Source organism: Triturus cristatus, chromosome 12, assembly GCF_964204655.1.
Source record: "Triturus cristatus chromosome 12, aTriCri1.1, whole genome shotgun sequence".
Lineage (NCBI taxonomy): Eukaryota > Metazoa > Chordata > Amphibia > Caudata > Salamandridae > Triturus > Triturus cristatus.
Window position 1 is genome coordinate 135,759,436 of NC_140595.1, and position 6,371 is coordinate 135,765,806.

The window sequence follows — 6,371 nt, forward strand, 5'->3', positions numbered from 1 at the left end:
GATGGCGGCGAAATACGGGTTTATCGCTGGGAATCCAGCGATACACCGGCAGCGTAAGGGGAATCCTTGTTAATAGGGAGATGTGGATTGAGCCGTACAATCCACATCCCATGTAACATATAGGCAAGTCAGGATTTTCTTAGATGTTAAAGTTAGCGATATTTTCCTGTTAGTTTTGGCAGGGAACGCCTACTTTGCATCTAATTAGAGATGCAATGCGAGGCGTGTGGAGACCTATTATCTCGGGACTGGGTTCATTGCTTGAACCACTTTCTACGTTTGTGGACTTCTTTTTAAGACCTTTGGTTAAGACCATGCCCACTTACCTCCAAGACACAAAAGATGTCTTACAAATTCTCCCTGGAATCAATTTTAACATCGAGATGGATTTCCTAGTCAGTTTTGACGTGGAATCCCTCTACACTTGTATACCCCAGGTAGAGACACTTGAAGCCATTAGAGCTTTGCTGGATTGTAGTCCTGAAGTTTTGAGCACACCAGTTTCTTTCATTATGGAATGTGCCAGGCTGGCTATGACAGAGAACTTTTTAAAGTTTGAGGACCGGCTCTATCTCCAATCCTCCGGTACTTCAATGGGCAGTGTTTTCGCCCCCAGTCTGGCCAATCTGTATGTACATCTGTTTGAACAAAACTGTGTACTCAATACGGATAATCCATTCCGTGGTCACATTATTGAGTGGAAACGCTATATTGACGACATTTTCGTCATATGGAGAGGAGACATCACGACACTCAATGCCTTCCACGTTTGGCTCAATGCCCAGAACAACTTTCTCAACTTTACAATGGAATTTAGTAAAATGAGTTTGCCGTTCTTGGATCTCCGGATCTTTTCATCAGATAGGGGCCTTGAAAGCGAACTCTACACTAAACCAATGTCTAGAAACTCTCTTCTCACGTACAATAGTTTCCATCCTAAGGCACTCCGGGCAGGCTTACCCTTTGGTCAGTTTCTTCGGTTGAGAAGAAACTGTTCAACCAATGAGAATTGCAGGAAACATGCTGATGTACTGTCCCGCAACCTCCGGGCTAGGCATTATCCCCAGAGACTTATACGACAATCTTACAAACGAGCTGCGAACAACAATCGCGAAGCTTTGCTGGAACCTACTGTACCTAAAGCTCCACTTGAGAGATTGACCTGTGTTAACACCTTCAGTACCCAATCCAATCAGATTCAAAAGATTGTGCGAAAACACTGGCGCATTCTAAACATCGGACAGGACAAACTACCCCCTCCTTTGTTCTCATTTAAGAGAGGCGCCAATTTGCGTGACACATTGGTCCACATGCGACCCAGGAATGCAGTGATTTCTTCACCTAACACTCTTTGAAACATGCCGCCTGTGCAGGGACATTATCCCTGTGGTAGCTGTGCAGTTTGTACGCAAACCAAACACACAACCGAAATCAATATTGGAATCGCAAAACCATGGAGACAAACTAAGCACACTAATTGTAACAGTGAGAAGGTAATTTATTTAATTACGTGCCCATGCCACAAACAATTTGTTGGCATGACGACCAGAAAGATCAAGCTGAGAATTATGGAACTTAAAAGCAACCCAAGGTGCAGGAAACAATCTACTCGCTTGACTAATCACTTTCTGGAGTCTAATCATAGACCTGAGAAGGTTTATTGGACCATTCTTGAGCAACCGTACATTCCTCCGCACGTCACTGATGTGTCTAACTTCCTTTTTAAAAAAGAACAGCTTTGGGTGTTTAAGTTGCACAGTGATGTGGATGGACTCCATGATGCCATTCCCTGGACTCTTGTACAATAGAAATGTGCATATATACATCCAATACAACTGTGAGTCTCCAGTAAGGTATCACTGTGTTTTTGTGATACTGCTTACACCAACATATATAGTTACCATGTCCACGAACATTGATTTTGATTGGCATGATTAGTACTATTAGACTATCCACTGTCGCTCGCTCCATGCCCAGTCCCGGGTTTGGTCTTGGCTGTTTACCTTGTTTCATGTTAGATGCTAGTAGCATCCACAGGGTTTATTTCACTAGGTACCATCACAGGTGAATTGTACTGTAAAACATACACTTGGTCATTAACTGTGGTATATGTTTGTTACATGCGGTACCTGCAATGTGCATTACATGTTTGATACTAGTGGCATCCACAACGTATATTTCACGATGTACCATCATGGGTGAATTGCACTATAACACATACATCTGGTTAGTAATTGTGATTTATGCTTAGCACATGCGGTACCTCCAGTGTGATTTCCGCGCGGCACCACCGAGAGTGCACTGCACTGTTTGTCACGTTTTCTTGACCGATAGCTTAACACACTTACGCTGAGATCCGATTTGTGTTTAGCAACATCTCGCGGAGTGCTGAGGGTCTTTTGCTAATTTTTTCAACATCGGACCGGGACTACATATCCCATGGTCCTTGCACCTGATGCTCCTATAGTGACGTGCAGTGAAACAGACGTTTGTCTCTCACGTCTTGTGACGCGCCTACGCGCCTACGCGCCTGCCGGTTACGGCTTCCCACAGGTGAGGCCCCTTTTCGATTAGCATAAATGCAGCGCTCTCGCCTGTCTGTTTACCGCTTGGAGCAACCAGGAAGGATGCCCGGGGCAACGACGGACAGGTGAGTGGCAGCGGCTTGCTGGCGTTACATGCACACATATATACATATTTGTTCCTGCACTCAGGCTCCATCGCGTCTGTGTATTGGTTTTTGGTGTGCATTAATACAACTGTTGCCATTGCGAGCAATCCTTGCTGTGATTATGTTTGGGCACTTCACTCGTTTCTATTACTTCTCTTGCTCACATTACTGGCTTTCACAGTGATCTAGGTACAGTTTTGAGCTGTAACAACTGTTGTCGATGTAAGAACAAATGCATCTTGACTGCCTATGAACCCCATCTTAACTAGTGGGTAGTATTATAACTATATCCATCATACTGGCAGCTCCCTCTCCACTGGCCACATTCTTTGCAATGGCCATTCAGATTGGCAAGTGAGGGCTGTTACTAACTACCAGAAACACATCCCAGCCTTTCTTAGTGACTTCCTCCTATTCCATTTTTTTTACACTAGTGGAAGTGCCATTAAGAGGTACCTCCATTATAGAACTATATGCCTGTGCAGTACTAGTTCTCTTTTCATTCTTTTTTTTTTACAGAACGTTGCCTCATACCCTGAGTTGTTACCAGGAGCGGTGGGTGGTATCCCCGATTTGAATCAGGTAAGAAGGTTGATTGTAGACCTTTTTGATAGTATTCATTTACACATTTGTATGTCAAACTGACTGATATGACATTGTGCATCATGTGATTGTGTGCTCTTCCCTCTTTTCCTTTTTTCTCAACAGGTGATTTCCAAGTATCCCTGTAGTTTTCTCTACAAATAAGTACAGAGGTATACGGTTGGTTGTATTGTTCCTCAACATTCCAATTGTGGTAATTTTCACTCACTTTATAATTGTTGCAGTAGTAATAGACTTCAATCTTTCTAACAAACAAATTAAAAGCTGTGAGCGTCACAATTTTATTGTGAGATCCCACATGCATAAAACTTCATGAACTATTGATTTAAAAATAGTATTTACAAGAATTATGGGACGTTCGACAGACAAAACCTTTCTAATTTCACACATTTTTAGGTAAGACCCTCTCCAGGAGGCATTGAGTATTTATGTTTCAGAAGACGTCTAACATGATCATTGTTAACCAGAGAAACATAACAGGGGGTTCCCTTATTCCATCTAGCAACTAGGAGGCATATTATCAAGGAAATGCGATAATTATCGCATCTTCTTCTTAGCGTGACTTTGCACAACGCCGGCTATCGCTGGATTCAATCGCTGAGATATTGCGTTATTATCAACGCATATCTCCATGGCGATCAAAAATCCGGCGATAGCGGCGAAATACGGGTTTATCGCTGGGAATCCAGCGATACACCAGCAGCGTAAGGGGAATCCTTGTTAATAGGGAGATGTGGATTGAGCCGTACAATCCACCTCCCATGTAACATATAAGCAAGTCAGGATTTTCTTAGACGTTAATTCCTGGCGATAACCGCGGTTAGCGCGGCTTTTTGTAACCCTACGTGTGTCCTGGGCCGTCTTGTAAATACGGCGAAGGACAGTTAGCGATATTTTCCTGTTAGTTTTGGCAGGTAACGCCTACTTTGCATCTAATTAGAGATGCAATGCGAGGCGTGTGGAATACAGCTGCTAATATGCGCTAAGGCATGTTAGCGCCGCATTGGTAATAGGGCGATATTATTATGTCCGCTTTTTGGGCTTTTAAAGCCAAAAAAGCGGAGATATGGCCCTTGTTAATATGCCCCTAGGTTATGCTGCAGAAAAGAAAAAAAAACATGGGTTCTAAAGGACTTCTTTACCTTTTTAATAATACTATTTCTTGTAAAATCAGAGTATGTGTATGCAGTGTGCAACATTCCCCTTACAAGGCCAGGGTTTTCCTGCAAAAAGTTTTACTGATAAGTATAGTTTTCAAAGTATAGTCTCAACGGATCACTCAAATGATCAAAGAACAGGTATATTTGTTTTTATTCACATTTTCAGAGTGTACATATATTTCGTATTCCTATATGTTACACAGAAATTCACAATAATCTCCCTAGAATGGTGTGGGCTCTATGTAAGAATATGATATACATAATAAAGTCTAAGATATTATTGTGTTGTTAATATCTATAAAAAAATACTGTGCTATTAGGTGTAATCTTTCGATTATTAACTCAAATGGTCTATATTTTTGTAGATGATATTGATATCCTATGATACGATATGATATGACACATATAAAAAAACAACAGAAGTTTAACTTAAACCTGTCAACCTTCAGTAGATTAATAATAGTCTACGTGAAGCCAGCTGGATGTCTACACTACTCATATATAGTGACACACTCCAGATTGCATGTGTTGAAAACATGCAAAAAAGAAGAAAACGTAATAAGCATTCAGTTGGATAAGAGAATGGGTAACCTGTGCCAAAACATATATTTAATGGCTCACTAATAGAAAGTCAGATAAATAGAGGATGCACTGAAAAAAATCAATCTGTGATTCAGTTTAAAAATAAATCTCAGTGTTGGGCAACTCACAGGAAATGACTATTATGAGCTAATATGCAAATGCTGGAAAGCGTATTATTAGTAGGGGCAAATGTATATCTGCCACTGGTAATAAGGCCACTAACACAGTATAGGGCTCAGAATAGGTCTTACTAGGCAGCGAGCAGGCAGGATTAATTTCAAAGACAGGTATGTAAAGCATTTAAAACACAATTTCAGTTAACAATTAAGACACAATGCATAATAAAAATCCAACACTAATTTATAGAAATAGGAAATACTTTTATCTTTAAAATGACACCAAAACGACAAAAATCCAATGTAGGGAACCAAAGATATGAATTTTCATAGATTTAGCAATTTCTAGCACATAGAAACCTATAGCACCATATTGGGATATCTGGTCGCAATAGACTGGCTCAAAGTCAAAGTTTCAGGCTAACTGTGATGGAGCCCTGAGAGGCTGCCCCTCGCTGCAGGTCCCGGTCACAGTTTTTACCTTCAGACTTAGAAACTTTTCTGGAGCTTTTCTTCACGAGGTCCCTCGATGCTCTTTACCAGGCCAGATTTGGTGAGGGTTCGCCAGCCTCATATTTCACCTACTCCCGGTCAAACTATGGAAGCCGGACCTGCGGAGGTTTTCAGCTGGAATAACCTGGATGGCAGGCCGGCTCGTGGTTGAAGGCAGGCGGCTTGGCTGGCCTGGTTGAGTCGGTCCCCTTATGGTTGCAGATCCATGGTGGTGATGTTCCAGGTGAGCTCTGTTAACCTGTTGCTTGCAGGGAGTCCACTCTTTAGTTCTTTTTCAGCAAAGTAATCCACAGGCTGTAGTTGCAGAAGGTGCAGTCTTCAGAGTGCAGGCCTTAGGAAATGCACATCAAACTTCCTGCATGGCCCGTCTAGCTTTCCTAAGTTTCAAGCAGCAGATTTGAGGGGCTCTGCCCTTCTCAGTTACTTATTCCAATTTATCTGGGTCAAGCAGAACGTCACTTCTGTCCAATGGGCTGCAGGGTACCACCCAAAGGTCTGACCACTTCCTGCTGAGTGTGGCACTATTTTGTCCGAGAGGGCACCAATTCTTCCAAATTCATAATGGTTGATTTTCCAGCAGGGAGAGAAGAGCTAACTAAACACACCCCTAGGATGGCTAATCTCCATAGTCTCTCCCCCTTGCATCTGCTCATTCCTTCCTTAAGCCTAGCATCTGGTCTGGGGTCAAAAGAGTGGAGTTATAAATGACCGGTGGGTCTTCCCCTT